At 41.1% G+C, this 15,883-nt stretch overlaps 1 pseudogene; it reads left to right on the top strand.

Annotated features, from left to right (window-relative positions):
* The first annotated feature begins 5,182 nt into the window (after nt 1-5,182).
* On the top strand, nt 5,183-7,903 carry LOC116273679 (annotated as a pseudogene).
* The last annotated feature ends 7,980 nt before the right edge of the window (nt 7,904-15,883 follow it).

The following is a 15,883-nucleotide window of genomic DNA, read 5'->3' as shown; positions in this document are numbered from 1 at the left end:
AGGAAATCAAGTGTGAGGAGTATGTAGAAAACAGAAAATGATAGTACTAACCCTGTTAATCTAATAAAAAGAAACCCTAGGATGACTGCTTGCAGTGGGGTTTGAAAGAAATCTATTCAAATTAAAACAGGAGGTCCATGTGCCCCAAAAAGATATTCTTGAGAATTCTAGAATAGACCCTGAACAATTTTAGAATAAGGAACTAATAGATATCAGTGCTTTGATGAAGAAGGTTTTTGCTTCTCCTAATGAGGGAAAAATTATTATAAAAATTCTAAGACAGGAAAGTTATGATCCAAACTTGAAGTAAACTAATGTGGTATGAATTTGGGTAACTGTGGTTCTTTAAGAAAAGAGAATCCATCATACAATTTTCTTTTTCTTTTTCTTTTTTTTTGGAGATGGTCTCATTCTGTTGCCCAGGCTGGAGTGCAGTGGTGATCTCAGCTCACTGCAACCTCTGCCTCCTGGGATCAAGTGATTCTCATGCCTCAGCCTCCCAAGCAGCTGGGATTACAGGTGCCTGTCACGACACCCAGCTAATTTTTGTATTTTTTAGTAGAGACAGAGTTTTACCATGTTGGGCAGGCTGGTCTTGAACTCCTGACCTCAAGTGATCTGTCCACCTCAGCCTCCCAAAGTGCTGTGATTACAGGCGTGAGCCACCATGCCTGGCCTATCATACAATTTTCTAGGAATATTGTCCTTTGAGAGGTCTAGGGTCATGACATAATTCTAGAGGAAAACATAATGTCATAACAATTTAATATTTTTATTATTTTTAAATTTGTGTCATCGACCTACAGACAAAGCATGGGGATTCAGTTATGATTTCTGAACAGAATGTAAATATTTTCAACCTCAACAATGTAAATATCAAAGTGAAGTTCACAGAAACCAGAAGGTAGAAGTAGGAAAAGAGATAGAAGCAAGGGTCGGGAAAAAAAGTCAAGAGACATTAGTGAAAATTGACAGAATTAAAAACGAATAGTTTAAGGACAGAATCTAAATGCATAAAAGTAACCAATGGAAAGAAAACCAATGATACAACAAAAGTTATGGTAAAAAGAAGAAAAGGAGAAATGGGGTGGTATCAATTAGCTAAATCCTTATTAATCATAGTAAACAATAAGTAGACAATGCCTACAGTTGATAAATTAAGAATTAGCAATATACAGAAATATATATGAAACCAAAATAACTAATGAAAGAAAAGGTGCCTGTAATCCCAGCACTTTGGGAGGCAGAGGCAGGCAGATCATTTGAATCCTGGAGTTTGAGACCAGTAGTGAGACCTCATCTCTACAAAAAAAACCCAGAAAAATTAGCTGGGTATAGCGGTGCATGCCTGTATTTCCAGCTACTTCAGAGGCTGAGGCAGGAGAATCAGTTGAGCCCAGAAGGTGGAAGCTACAGTGAGCCAACAGAGTGAGACCAGCTCAAAAAAAAAAAAAAAAAAAAATGGAAGAAGAAAGGAAGGGAAGGGAGGGAGGGGTGGAGGGGGGAGGAGGAAGAGGAGGAGGAGAGAGGGGAGGAAGGGATAAATAAGGGTGGAAGAAAGATGGAATGGGGAATGGAATTAGTGGAGGAATTCCCAAACCATCAACAGATCTGAGTATGTAGACTAAAAGGGAATATTTGGTGAAGAGATCTTTTTTCACTATGTACACTTGCTATGGACATGTTCATGCCTGCTGCCTGGCAGGCACCATTCATTAAGTAGGCCCCTGTTGCCAGGGAAACCAGCTCTTCACTGATACCAAAGATAATGCAGAAGCCTGCTGCTCACCAAGCAACCTTCCTCATGAGCTATTTCCTCATGAGCTATGACCTCACCTTTCTGAACTGTCTCTTGTCCCTGTGTGATACTGTCCTGCTGCACGAAGCTTACACTTGCTATCTCTCACTTCCTTCTTAGTCACCTGTGATGCTGGCTAAGGGAGCTAGGCCAGTCAGCAGTGACCTGTTGCCCTTGGTTTATTATAAGCAATCTGTTCACAAGAAATGATCTTCTGTTGTTTTATAAATTATATGCATCACAGCACACAGAATAACATCAAAACCACATTAGTTTTTTCATACTTTCTTCACTGACCCCAGGGGAAGAGGGGAGAGCAGGGAGAGGACTTTCTCTTTTTTAAAATACTAATTTTGTTGAGGTATAAAGAACATATAGTAAGTTCACAGACCTTAAGTATACAGTTTGATGAGTTTTGGCAAATATATATACCTGTGGAACCAACATCCCAGTCAAGATATAAATACTTACATCAGCTGGGCGTGGTGGCTCATAACTGTAATCCTAGCACTTTTGGAGGCCAAGGCAGGCAGATCATGAGGTCAGGAGATCAAGGCCATCCTGGCTGTCTACTAAAAATACAAAAAATTAACTGGGAGTGGCAGTAGGCACCTGTAATCACAGCTACTTGGGAGGCTGAGGCAGGAAAATCTCTTGAACCCGGGAGGCAGAGGTTGCATTGAGCTGAGATAGCCCCACTGCACTCCAGCTCGGGCAACAGAGCGAGACTCCGTCTCACAAAAAAAAAAAAAAAAAAAAATACATCGACCCAGAAAGTTCCTTCTGTCAGTAGCACTTCACGCCGCCATGCCCCCAACCCTTAGTCTCCCTGCCTTCCCATCTCCACTCCCACCCCTCACTGCTCTGATTCTATCACCATGGTTTAGATTCTTCCGCTGTTGATCTTCATAAAACCAGTATATTTCCTTTTGTGTCTGGTTTATTTTCCTCAGAATAATGTTTTTAACATTTATCCATATTGTTATGTGTCCAGATTAGTATTCTATTGTATGGATAGAGCCTATTTTGTTTACCCATTTCCTGTTGAGAGACATTTGATTTGTTCCCAGTTTTGGGTTATAATGAATAAAGCTGCTATGAACATTCTCGAACGATGAACATTTTTGTGGACATATGTTTTGATTTTTTTGTGTAAATACCTAGAAGTGAAATTATTCAGGTATGGTATAGGTTTATGCTTAACTTTACAGAGTACTTAAACTTGATTCTTTTATCTAAAATTGTGATAAAATACACATAACATAAAATGGACCATCTTAACTGTTTTTAACTGTACAGTGCAGTGGTATTAAGCACATTCACATTGTTGCACAACCATCACCACCATCCATCTGCAGAACTCTTTTTATCTTGCAAAACTGGAACTCTGAACCAGGTGTGGTGGCTCATGACTGTAATCTTCTTTGAGAGGCTGAAGCAGGAGGATCGCTTTATTTTATTTTTATAAAAATAAAATAAAAATAGACCAGGCGCGGTGGCTCATGCCTGTAATCCCAGCACTTTGGGAGGCCAAGGCGGGCAGACTGCCTGAGCTTAGGCATTCAAGATCAGCCTGCTCAACATGGTGAAACCCCGTCTCTACTAAAAATACAAAAAATTAGCTGGGCATGGTGGCGCATGCCTGTAGTCCCGGCTATTCTGGGGGCTGCAGCAGGAGAATCGTTTGAACCTGGGAGGCGGAGGTTGCAGTGAGCTGAGATCGTGCCACTGCCCTATAGCCTGGGCGACAGAGTGAGACTGTGTCTTAAAATAAATAAATAAATAAATAACATAACATAACATAAAATAAAAATAGCCAAGTATGGTGATTGATACACGTCTGTAGTTCCAGCTACTTAGGAGGATAAGGTGGGAGGGTGGCTTGAGCCCAGGAGTTCAAGCCTGCAGTGAGCTGTGAGCATGCCATTGTACTCTCCCTGGGTGACAAAGCAAGGCCCTATCTCAAAAAAAAACAAAACAAACAAACAAACAAAAAACAGAAAAAAAACCAAAACTGGAACTCTGTATCTATTAAACAGTAATCTGTCATTGAGTGGTGCTAAGCGTAAACAATTTTTTTAACAAAAGAAAAAAGTAAAAAGTAAATTTTGAAAAAAAGAATTAAAAAAAAAAATCTCCATTACCCCCTCCCCCAGCCCCTGGCAACCACTGTTCTACTTTCTTTCTGAATTTCACTATTGTATATAACCTTATGTAAGTCACAAAAAATCTGTCTTTTTGTGACTGACATTTCACTTAGGATAGTGCCCTCAGCTTTAAAAAGGAAAGACATTTTGATACATGCTACAACATAATATTCCGTTGTATGTACATACCAAATTTTATTAATGATTTCATCTGTCAGTGAACATTCGGGTTGCTTCCACCTTTTGTCTATTGTGAATAATGCTGCCGTGAACATGTTTAAGTCCTTGCTTTCACTTTTTTGTGTATACACCCAGAAGTTGAAATGCTGGATTATATTTATATGCAATTCTATTTTTAATATGAGTCACTGCCATACTCTTTTCTATAGTGGCTGCACCGTTTTACGTGTTCCCACTAAGAGAACATGAGTGTTCCAGTTTCACCATATCCTCACTAACACTTATTTTCCGTTTTGTTGGTGGTAGCCATCTTACTGGATGTAAACTTGATTCATTTTTCCAACCTTTTTAATATGGAATTTTCAAACACACACAAAAGATGAGAGATCTCCAGGTACCCACCACAAGCTTTAATAATGATTAACATTTGGTAGCAGGTGGACAAAGATATACCTTCTCTATAGCAGCTATAAGATCAGGGACAAACAGAGATCTATTTGGAACTGCCAACTAAGAATGGTGTTTTATAGGCTGCCTGATGAATAAGGTTAGATAACTAATGGCCAGTCCTTCAGCCTGTGCTCAAGGGACGGGATAACAGTAAAGCATAGTTGGTGAAGGAGCAGCAGAGAAAGGTCACAATCGATAGGCCATAAGAGAACCCTCACTATCACTTACCATTCAGATCATTCTCTTCATATTCTCACAAGTTATTTTCCTTTCATAAAAGAAAGCTGAGGAGTTTATTTGTGTTTGTGGTGCATGTGATCCATGAGAGGGGACTCAACCAGATGCTATGTCTAAGTAGTACTTAATCCGACAGTATTAGTGGGCTGGTGGGCTTTCCTGGTTACATGGGAACCCTAGAAACCCAAGCCAAGCACAAAAGCCAAGACTGAATTCTCCAGTAAGTCACCTGGTAGCCTCGACAAGCTGATGCTTAAAAAAAGAGCCAGTGACCATTAATAGGAAGCTCCTGAAATGAGTCCTCTGAACATCTGCAAGTATGATCAGCTACACCTGAGCTGAGACTTGCCTTTTTCCCTGCCAGGAAATCATGGGTTCAGAAATGGCAGGTACCACGTATATTAACTGTATTTCCTTATTTTTCTGTCTTCTTGATGTTCTGGCATCAGGTGCCTCATTGACCCAAGAGACTTCCCCTCCTAGGACTAGCTAATTCCTAGAAATATCAAACCACTCCCTTGTAAGCATGCCATTCCTATGCAAACCAACCAATCCAGAGCCCATACTCTAAACCACTTCCTTTACCTGGCAAGATCTTCCACACCAGGGGGCAATGTTCCTCTGTTCTAATCATCCCCGGGGCTAGATACCAGAGAGTTACCTGGTTACATCCTAATAAACCCATCAGAAGTTGAAAATATCATAAGCCAAAAGTAAATTTAATCAGGTGTGGTGGCACATGCCTGTAGTCCCAGCTACTTGGGAGGCTGAGACAGAAGGATCACTTGAGGCTGTGGGGCACTATGATCATGCCTGTGAATAGCCACTGCACCCCAGCCTAGGCAACATGGTGAGACCTCATAACTTAAAAAAGATTAAAAAACAAGCTCTTACCAGTCGAAGATGAGGCAATATAAGCAATAAGCACTAAAAAGAATAATGACTGAAAACCAAAATACATAAAAAGATAAAAGTCCACAAGCTGATAAATAAAAGGTTTTATTTAAAAGCCCACAAGTAAAAAAGAGGAGAGAGACACTAACTCCTAATTCTGAAAATCAGTAATTAAAGGGAAATAAGCCTTCAGCAAATTTATTTTTCTTTTCTGAGACAGCGTCTTGCTCTGTCACTCAGGCTGGAGTACAGTGGCACAATCACAGCTCACTGCACCCTTGAACTCCTGGGCTTAAGCAATCCTCCTGCCCCAGCCTCCCAAGTGGCTTAGACTACAGTTGTGTGCCTACACACTTTGCTGATTTTAAATTTTTTTGTAGAGATGGGGTCTCACTATATTGCCCAGGCTGGTCTCCAACTCCTGGGCTCAAGCAGTCCTCCCACCTAGGCCTACCAAGTAGCCAGGACCATAGGTGTGCACCACCATGCCCAGCTAATTTTCTTTTTTTCTATTTTGTAGAGATGGGGTCTCGCCATGTTGCCTAGGCTGCTCTCCAACTCCTGGGCTCAGACAATCCTCTTGCCTTGGCCTCCCAGGTATGAGCCACAATGCCTGGCCAATAATTTTTTAATGAAGGCCCCCTGGGGCCAGGCACTGGTTTGGGCACTGGAGATTCAGCAGTAAAGTAAAATAAATTTCCTCATTGATCTTGTCAGTGACTCCTTTGCATGCTTGCTTCAGACTATATTTCAAGGTAACAAAATAGTTGCAGTTGATGAGAAAAAGTTCCATCTTACAGAAAACTTTCAGCTAATAAATGTAGAGGGAATGATAAAGTTAGAAAAATAATTATATTTTAAGTCCTAATGAAACAACAGACCCAGACAACAATGACCGATAGATGAAAAATATCAGGTGAAACACTCAAACGGAACCTGTCAATGGCAAGATTGGGCTGTAACCCTGAAACCACTGATCAATCTCGGCATTACTAAAACAGGCCTGACCAGATAGTCTGTGATCCTGATGTAAAGCAATAGCACCACGTTTTCAGTAGCCAAAACAGTTAAATCTGAATCTAATCAAGCCTTTAGAATTACCTTCATGATTGGATGAAATATGGAGAGCAGAGGAACAAAGTCAACAGCACAAAAAGGAAGAAAACAGATAAATCTAGAGAGTGCCACATTCTGCAAAACTGAGCTGGTTTCTTCATCAAGACAATGGCATGGGAAAAAATGAGAAGTAGGCAAAGGGACTCCTCTGGATTGAATGAAATTTAAGAGACACAGTAGCCAAGTATGACGTGTGGACCTTGTTTGGATCTAGATTTGAAGAAATTGATTGTAAAGTCATTTTTGAAAACAAATAGTGAAATCTGAATATGGGTTAGGCATTAGTTTTTGCCAAAGAATTATTATTAGGTGGGATAATGGTACGGTAATTAGGTAAGATTGTAATTATTTCTTTAAATTATATTGTTTTTAGAGATAAAAATAAGACCTTCAGTGCTGAAGAAGGGCACAGTGGCACATGGCACAGCACAGGCATCTACATCATCAGTCAAATAAGAATTCAAGACAGCTGTCAGGCTAAAGTCCAGCGAGCGAGGCGCAGCTGGGAGGCGGGAGAAAACGCGGTGCGGGCCGGGCCCTGGAGATAGTCCCTGGCGCAGCGGGCTGGTGTTGTCTGGTGCTCCCCACTGCTTCCGTATCCATGATTATTTGTACTTTCAAGTGCTAAGTCCTGGACACATTCGATACATCTTCAGAGCCACACCTGCCAAGTACTTCGGTGGTATCTTTCACACAAGGTATGAGCAGATTCACCTTGTCCCCGCTGAACCTCCAGAGGCCTGCGGGGAACTCAGCAACGGTTTCTTCATGCAGGACCAGATCGCGCTGGTGAGGAGTGCTCCCTCCTCTCCAAGACTAGGTGGTCCAGGAGCATGGCGGGCGGGCCGTGATCATCTCTGACAACGCGGTTGACAATAACAGCTTCTACGTGGAGATGATCCAGGACAGTACCCAGCGCACAGCTGCCATCCCCGCCCTCTTCCTTGTCAACTGAGAGGGCTACATGATCCTCCGCTCCCTGGAACAGCATGGGCTGCCATGGGCCATCATTTCCATCCCAGTCAATGTCACCAGTATCCCCACCTTTGAGCTGTTGTAACCGCTCTGGTCCTTCTGGTAGAAGAGTTTGTCCCACATTCCAGCCATAAGTAACTCTGAGATGGGAAGGGGAAACCCAGGAATTTTGCTATTTGGAATTTGGGGATAGCATCTGGGGACAAGTGGAGCCAGGTAGAGGAAAAGGGTTTGGGCGTTGCTAGGCTGAAAGAGGGAAACCACACCACTGGCCTTCCCTTCCCCAGGGCCCCCAAGGGTGTCTCAGAAGAGGCAAGAGAAAGGCCCCAGGGCTTCTGGCTAGAGCCTGAAACAAAAGGCGCTGAAGGTAGGTGGCTTGAGAGCCATCTGTGACCTGTCACATCTTATCTGGCTCCAGCCTCCCCTACCCAGGGTCTCTGCACAGTGACCTTCACAGCAGTTGTCGGAGTGTTTTAAAGAGCTGGTTTTCAGGGACTCAATAAACCCTCACTGACTTTTTAGCAATAAAAAATAAAAATAAAAATAATTCAAGGAAATAAAAGGCATAATATAGGCTTTAGAAATTTATTTTATATTTATAACGGGTTTTATGTACAATAAAGATAGATTAGTTATTAAACAAGGTATAAAAACACTCAATTCAAGGATATGGAAAAATAATATAATAAAAAAATAACAAAATAGGAAGAATTAATTTTAAAAAGCAGAAGTCAATGAAATAGAAAATAATAATACTGATATATAGGCTGGGTGTGGTAGCTCATGCCTGTAATCCCGGCACTTTGGGAGGCCAAGGCAGGAGGACTGCTTGAGCCTAGGAGTTGGAGACCAGCCCGGGCAATATAGGAAGACCCCATCACTATAAAAAATTTAAAATCAGCCAGACACGGAGGTGTGCGCCTGTAGACCCAGCTGCAGGGGAGGATCACTTGAGCCCAGGATCTTGAAACTGCAGTGTGCCATGTTTGCACCACTGCACTCCAGCCTGGGTGATAGAGGGAGACCCTGTCAGGAAGGAAAGAAGAGAGGAAGGAAGGAAACAATAATAATAATATATAAATGCAGGAACAAATTCTTTGAAAAAGACAAAAATAATCTGTGGTGAGCCTAATTAAAAAAAAGAGAAAGCCCATGAGAGAGGGAGCATAACCTGAGATACAGAGAAAAAAAATGCTAAAAATAACCCAATAAATTTGAAAACCATAATGAAAAACTCCCTAGGAAAATTTGTCAAAATTGAAATTAATTCAATATGTGTAAGATAGAAGAAATGTAAAAGTTGTCAAAGAACTACCTAAAGTGAAGCTGGGTGTGGTGGCTGACACCTGTAATCCCAGCACTTTGGGAGGTTGGGAGCAAGAGGATCATTGGAGCTCAGGAGTTCAAGACCAGCCTGGGCAACATGGCAAAAACTCCGTCTCCACAAAAAAACCAAACCAAAACAAAACAAAACCATTAAAATTAGCCGGGTGTGGTGGTGTGTGCCTGTGGTTCCAGCTACTTAGGAGGCTGAGGTGGGAGGATCACTTGAGCCTGGAGGTCAAGGCTGCATGAGTTGTGATTATGCCACTGCATAAGCCTAGGTGACAGAGTGAGACCCTGTCTCAAAAAAACCAACACAAAACAAACCGAAAAAAAAAAAAGTAGCACCATTCTCATTCTTTCTTTCTTTAAAAAAGAATTATTTTAATGATGTATAATAGGTGTACATAGATTTGGAGTACATGTGATTCCAAAGTTCAAATTGGGATATCCATCACCTCAAATATTTGTCTTTTCTTTATGCTAGAAACATCCAAGCTATTCTCTTCTAGCTACTTTGAAATGTACAAGATTACTGTAAACTATCAAACAGTAGGTCATATTTCTTCTATAAAACCATATATTTGTATCAGTTGATCAACTTCTCTTCCTCCCCTCCTCCTGATACCTTTCCTGGCCTCTGGTAACCATAAATCTACTTTCTATCTTCATGAGATCCAAATTCTTAGTTTCTACATATAAGTAAGAGCATATGATATTTGTCTTTCTGTGCTTGGCTTATTTAGTTTAGCATGGTGACCTTTCGTTCCATCCATGTTGCTACAAATGACAGGATTTCGTTTTTTATGGCTGAATAATATTCTATTTTGTATATGTACCACATTCACATTTTCTTTTCTTTTTTTTTTTTTTTTTTGAGATGGAGTCTCGCTCTGTCACCCAGGCTGGAGTGCAGTGGCGCCATCTAGGCTCACTGCAAGCTCTGCCTCCTGGGTTCACACCATTCTGCCTCAGCCTCCTGAATAGCTGGGACTATAGGCAACTGCCACAACACCTGGCGAATTTTTTTCTTTTTCTTTTTTTTTTGTATTTTTAGTAGAGACGGGGTTTCACCGTGTTAGCCAGGATGGTCTCAATCTCCTGATCTCATGATCTGCCCGCCTTGGCCTCCCAAACTGCTGGGATTACAGGCATAAGCCACCATGCCTGGCCCACATCCACATTTTCTTTACCTATTCATCCATTGATGAGCACTTTGATTCCATATTTGAGCTATTGTGAGTAATGCTGCAACAAACATGAGAGTGCAGATACCTCTTTGGTATACTGATTTTCTTTCTTTTGGATATACGCTCAGTAGTGGAATTGCTGGATCATGTGGTAGTTCTAGTTTTAGTTTTTTGAAGAAACTCCATACTGTTCTCCATACTGACTGTACTAATTTACATTCCCACCAACAGTGTACAAGGGTTCCCCTTTCTCCACATCCTCACCAGCATCTGTTACTGCCTGGTGTTTTGATAAAAGCCATTTTAACTGGGGTAAGCTGACCTCTCATTGTAGTTTTGATTTGCATTTATCTAACGATTAGTGATGTTGAGCACTTCTTCATGTACCCGTTGGCCATCTGTATGTCTTCTTTTGAGAATTGTCTATTCAGATCTTTTGTCCATTTTTAAAACAGCTTTTTTTTTTTCTATTTGTTTGAGCTCCTTGTATATTCCGGTCACTAATTTCTTGTTAGATAGGTAGTTTGCAAATATTTTCTCCTATTCTGTGGGTTGTCTCTTTAGTTTGATTGTTTTCTTTGTTGTGCCGCTTTTTAGCTTGATGTAAGCCCACTTGTCTACTTTCACTTTGGTTACCTGTGCCATTGAGGTCTTACACAAAAAAACTTTGCCCAGACCACTGTCCTGAAGCATATCTCCAGTTTCTAATCGTTTCACAGTTTCACATTAGACTTAGGTCTTTTTTTTTTTTTTGAGATGGAATCTCATCCTATTGCCCAGGCTGGAGTCCAGTGGCGCGATCTCGGCTCACTGCAACCTTGGCCTGTGTGGTTCAAGCAATTCTCCTGCCTCAGCCTCCTGAGTAGCTGGGACTACAGGTGCACGCCATCATGCCCAGCTAATTTTTTGTATTTTCAATAGAGATGGGATTTCACCATGCCGGCCAGGCTGGTCTCAAACTCCTGACCTCGTGATCTGCCTGCCTTAGCGTCCTGAAGTGCTGGGATTACAGGTGTGAGCCACCGCGTCTGGCCCAGACTTAGGTCTTTAATCCAGTTTGATGTGATTTTTTTTTTTTTTTTTTTGGTATGGTGAGAGAGAGTTTACTTCTTCTGCATAGTTATCCAGTTTTCCCAGTAACACTTATTGAAGAGACTGTCTTTTTCCCATTGTATATTCTTGGTACCTTTGTCAAAGATGAGTTGGCTGGGTGGGTTTACATGAGTTCTCTATTCTGTTCCATTGGTCTATGTGTCTATTTTTATGCCAGTACCATGCTAATTTGGTTAATATAGCTTTGCAGTAAATTTTGAAGTCAGATAGTGAAATGCCTTCAGTTTTATTCTTTTTGCTCAGGATTGTTTTGTCTATTGGGGTCTTTTCTAGTTCCGTATAAATCTTAGGACTTTTTTTTCTTCTATTTCTGTGAAGAATGTCATTGGTGTTTTCATAGGGTTTGCATTGCATTGGTAAATTGCATTGAGTAGAATTGCCATTTTATTTGAGATGGGGTCTTCACTGTGTCATCCAGTCCAGAGTGCAATGGTGTGATCATGGCTCACTGTATGATCATCGTTCACTGTAGCCTTGACCTTCACTGGGCTCAAGTGATCCTCCCACTTCAGCTCCTCAAGTGGCTGGGACAGCACGTGCATACTGCCACATCTAATTAAAAAATTTTTTTTTATAGAGACAGGGTCTCACTATGTTGCCCAGGCTACTCCGAAACTCCTGGGCTCAAGTGACCCTCCCACTTTGGCTTCCCAATGTGCTGGGATTACAGGTGCAAGCCATCTCATCCAGCTATCATTTTAACAGTAATTCTTCCAGTCAATGAACAGGGAATCTCGTGTGTGTGTGTGTGTCCTCTTCAACTTCTTTAATGCTTTATAGTTGTCCTTGTATAGATCTTTCACTTCTTTGGTTAAAATGATCCCAGGTAATTAATACTCTCTGCAGCTACTATAAATGGGATGGCATTTTTTCCCCAAATTGTTCTCTTTGGGTGTAAATAAATGTTACTCTTTTTTGTATCTTACAATTTTACTAAATTTATTTATCAGTTCTATTTTTTTTGGTGAAGTCTTTAGGTTTTTCTAAATATAATATCATGTCATCTGTGAACAAGTCTAATTTGACTTCTTCCTTTTCCATTTTTCTTTTTTGAGATGGAGTCTTGCTCTGTCACCCAGGCTGGAGTGCGGTGGTGCCATCTTGGTTTACTGCAACCTCTGCCTCCTGGATTCAAGTGATTCTCCTGACTCAGCCTCAGGAGTAGCTGGGAATACAGGCACCCGCCACCATACCTGGCTAACTTTTGTATTTTTAGCAGAGATGGGGTTTCACCATGATGGCCAGGCTGGTCTTGAACTCCTGACTTCAGGTGATCCACCTGCCTCGGCCTCCCAAAGTGCTGGCGTTACATGCGTGAGACACGGTGCCCGGCCCTTCCTTTTTCATTTTGGTGCCCTTTATTTTTTGTTCTTGCCTAACTGCTCTGGCCAGTCCCATTCCTTTCAAATGTTTATTTATTTATTTTTTTTACATTTTTAAAATTTATTTTTATAGCAATAAGGGTCTTGCTCTGTCACCCAGGCTGGTCTCCAACTCCTGGGCTTAAGTGATCCTCTCACCTCAGCTTCCTGAGTGGCTGGGATTGCAGACATGCACCACTGTGCCCAGCTAGTTCCATTATTTTCAGATAAATTTTTTCAAATCCTCTAGAAACAGGTAATATTTGTGCTTTTTAAACAGTTCATAATACACACAAAATATAAAATGTTTCTAATATTTATTATGTATATAACATATTGATAATCTCAAAGAATTCTAGATTCCTAAAGGATTTCTGTGTAAGTACTGAGAGATAACCTGTCTTAGCTATTGCTAGTCAGAACCAAAGAAAATACCATGAAGATTCTGAGGTCTTCCACCAAGAAAAGTTTCTTAAAAGAAATGGAGGCATGAAGGCAGTCAGGTAATGACAGCAATGACAGAATGAGAAAAGTACTGCAACAGGTCAAAAAACTGCTTTTTTTTCCTGGTTCTGCTACACAATTCAAGATAATTTTAACCACTTCTCTGGGGCCCAATTTCTTTACATTGCGAAGAAGTTGGAATAAATTATCTTTCTGTGGACCCTTTAATACTCAGTTCCACAAATTCTGACTCAGAGGGGTCAGTGAGAATTCCGATCATTGGGAGGCAATAAACTCACCGGATGGCTTTGAGTAAGATGACTTTTGGTGTGCCTGTCAGTTCAAATCCTCCTATAAAGTCTCCAACCTCAACTCATCCCAACTACAGGGATGAGCTACGTATTATGGATCCTTTTAGGAAAAAGTATCTTGCTAGTCACAACTATGTTCTCCCTTGAAGAAAAATGAGCAAGTGAAGCTACTGTTTAGAAAGAATGAAGCAGATGTGCAAAAGGATCACAGACAACCATCAGGGTAGGAAATACATCTTGCTTTACTGCTGAATCTCCAGTGCCTAGATCAGTGCCTTGGGCCTAGCAGGCTTTCATGAAATAATTATTGAATGACCACTGAATTTCATTCCCTCATGTGGCTTCCATGAGATACTTCTGTATTTCTCTAATCATTCCATTATTCCTCCCCCTTACACTAGTGCAAGTTGCTTTCTTACAACCAGAAAGCTCTTCCAAATACACTCTGATATTCTCCCCTTCATAACCACCACTTACTTCACTACAGGTACATGTCACGCCTCAGGAAAGACAACACCAGAGACTGGATCACATGTTCCCCGCTCACGAATATAGAATTGGCACGAGATTAGGTCGGTTGGTCAGCAGCACTAGAGTAAAGGTGGTGACAGACATCAATGCAGTGCATAAAGGCTGGCCAGCAGGTGAAGTGATAAGAAAGCAGACACAGAGAGGAAAGTAGACAATGGTGGTTCTGAGACATCCCTGTATTTTCCTGCTACGGACTGAACGTTTGTGTCTCCCACATCCCCATTCATATGTTGAAATTCTAACCTCCAGTGGTATTTCGGGGTGGGATCTTTCACAGGCAACTAGTTCATAAATGTGGAGCCCTCATGATAGGATTAGTGCTCTTGTGATGGTTTCATAGGTTTATGTCAAAACCAATAAAAATTTATGCTTTAAATATATGCTGTTTCTTGTACTTCAATTGTACATGAAAGTTGCTAAAAATGTGGAGAGTTCAGTTATTAACTGATTTTAGTTAGAACAACCAGTAACGTACCAATAATGGAACAACATTTAAGGCGGTCCCTTATGACTGTGCTATTTTGGACTTAATATCAACACTTACTGATTTATTCCACTGCTTTGCCAACTCCCTTTGCCCTCTGCTCCCATAAAAGTGAACAATCATGAATGCCATAACAAAATTGGTAAACTCGGGCTGGGCACGGTGGCTCACGCCTGTAATCCCAGCACTTTGGGAAGCCAAGGCGGGTGGATCACTTGAGGTCAGGAGTTTAAGACCAGCCTGGCCAACATGGTGAAACTCCATCTCTATAAAAATACAAAAAATCAGCCGGGTGTGGTGGTGTGCATCTGTAGCCCCACCTACTTGGGAGGCTGAAGTGGAAGAATCGCTTGAACCCAGGAGGCGCAGGTTTCAGTGAGTCAAGATCACGCCCCTGAACTCCAGCCTGGGTGACAGAGCGACACTCAAAAAAAAAAAAAAAAAAAATTGGTAAACTCTAATTCAGAATTAGTAGAACTAGGATGCAAGATCTTATATGTTCCTCAAATTTGTCAAGGTTTTGCATTTTAATCTCTAAATCCCTTCCAGGAGTTAAACATCAGTATAAACCTGGGTGGTGCATTCAAGGGCATATATAAAAATCCACTGAGGTGTACACTTAATATCTGTACATTTTAAAATTTTACCTCAATAACAAGTTAAAAATATATTGGAAGCAAGCATATAAATGAAGAAGTGGTAGTGTCTTCCAAATATTTCTGATTTTTCTCCCAGGTATATGTAAGGACCACACTCTTCCTAGAACTTTAATGTGGCTATGTGATTTGCTTTGGCCAATGAAAGTGCTTTGAGAGTCCTTAAGTGATTTGCCATACTCTTTTTTCATTTCACAGTTAGCAGCCACACTCCTGATGGTATCTGCTTTGTCAGCCTGAGACCCAGAATGAAGGCAACTTAAGAGCACAAATTGGTGAACTTTGTCTGTAAAGGGCCACAGAATAAATATTTTAGGTTTTGTGAGATGTACACAAACTGTGTCGCAACTACTCAACTCTGCCATTGTACAACGAAAGTAGCCACAGATATAAATAAATGGACAAGGCTATATTCCAGTAAAACTTTATTTAGACAAACAAGGAGCTAGACAGATTTTGCCCGTGGGCCATAGTTTGGTCATGGCCAACCTATGATCTAAACCAAAGTCCCTAGGCAAGTTGCAATAGAAAAGTTGTGTGAGACAGTAAGATTTTGCCTTTGTTACCCAATGGCAAGCTAGCCCATGCTGACACAGAAATTGGTCCCTTGTTTTTTAAAATGCTAAAATACTGAATACTGGCTTAATGATTAGCTGGAAGGCATTCAGGAAAT

Source organism: Papio anubis, chromosome 2, assembly GCF_008728515.1.
Source record: "Papio anubis isolate 15944 chromosome 2, Panubis1.0, whole genome shotgun sequence".
NCBI classification, from domain to species: domain Eukaryota; kingdom Metazoa; phylum Chordata; class Mammalia; order Primates; family Cercopithecidae; genus Papio; species Papio anubis.
The sequence above is the reverse complement of the archived record's forward strand: the minus strand, read 5'-3'. Positions and strand labels throughout refer to the sequence as shown.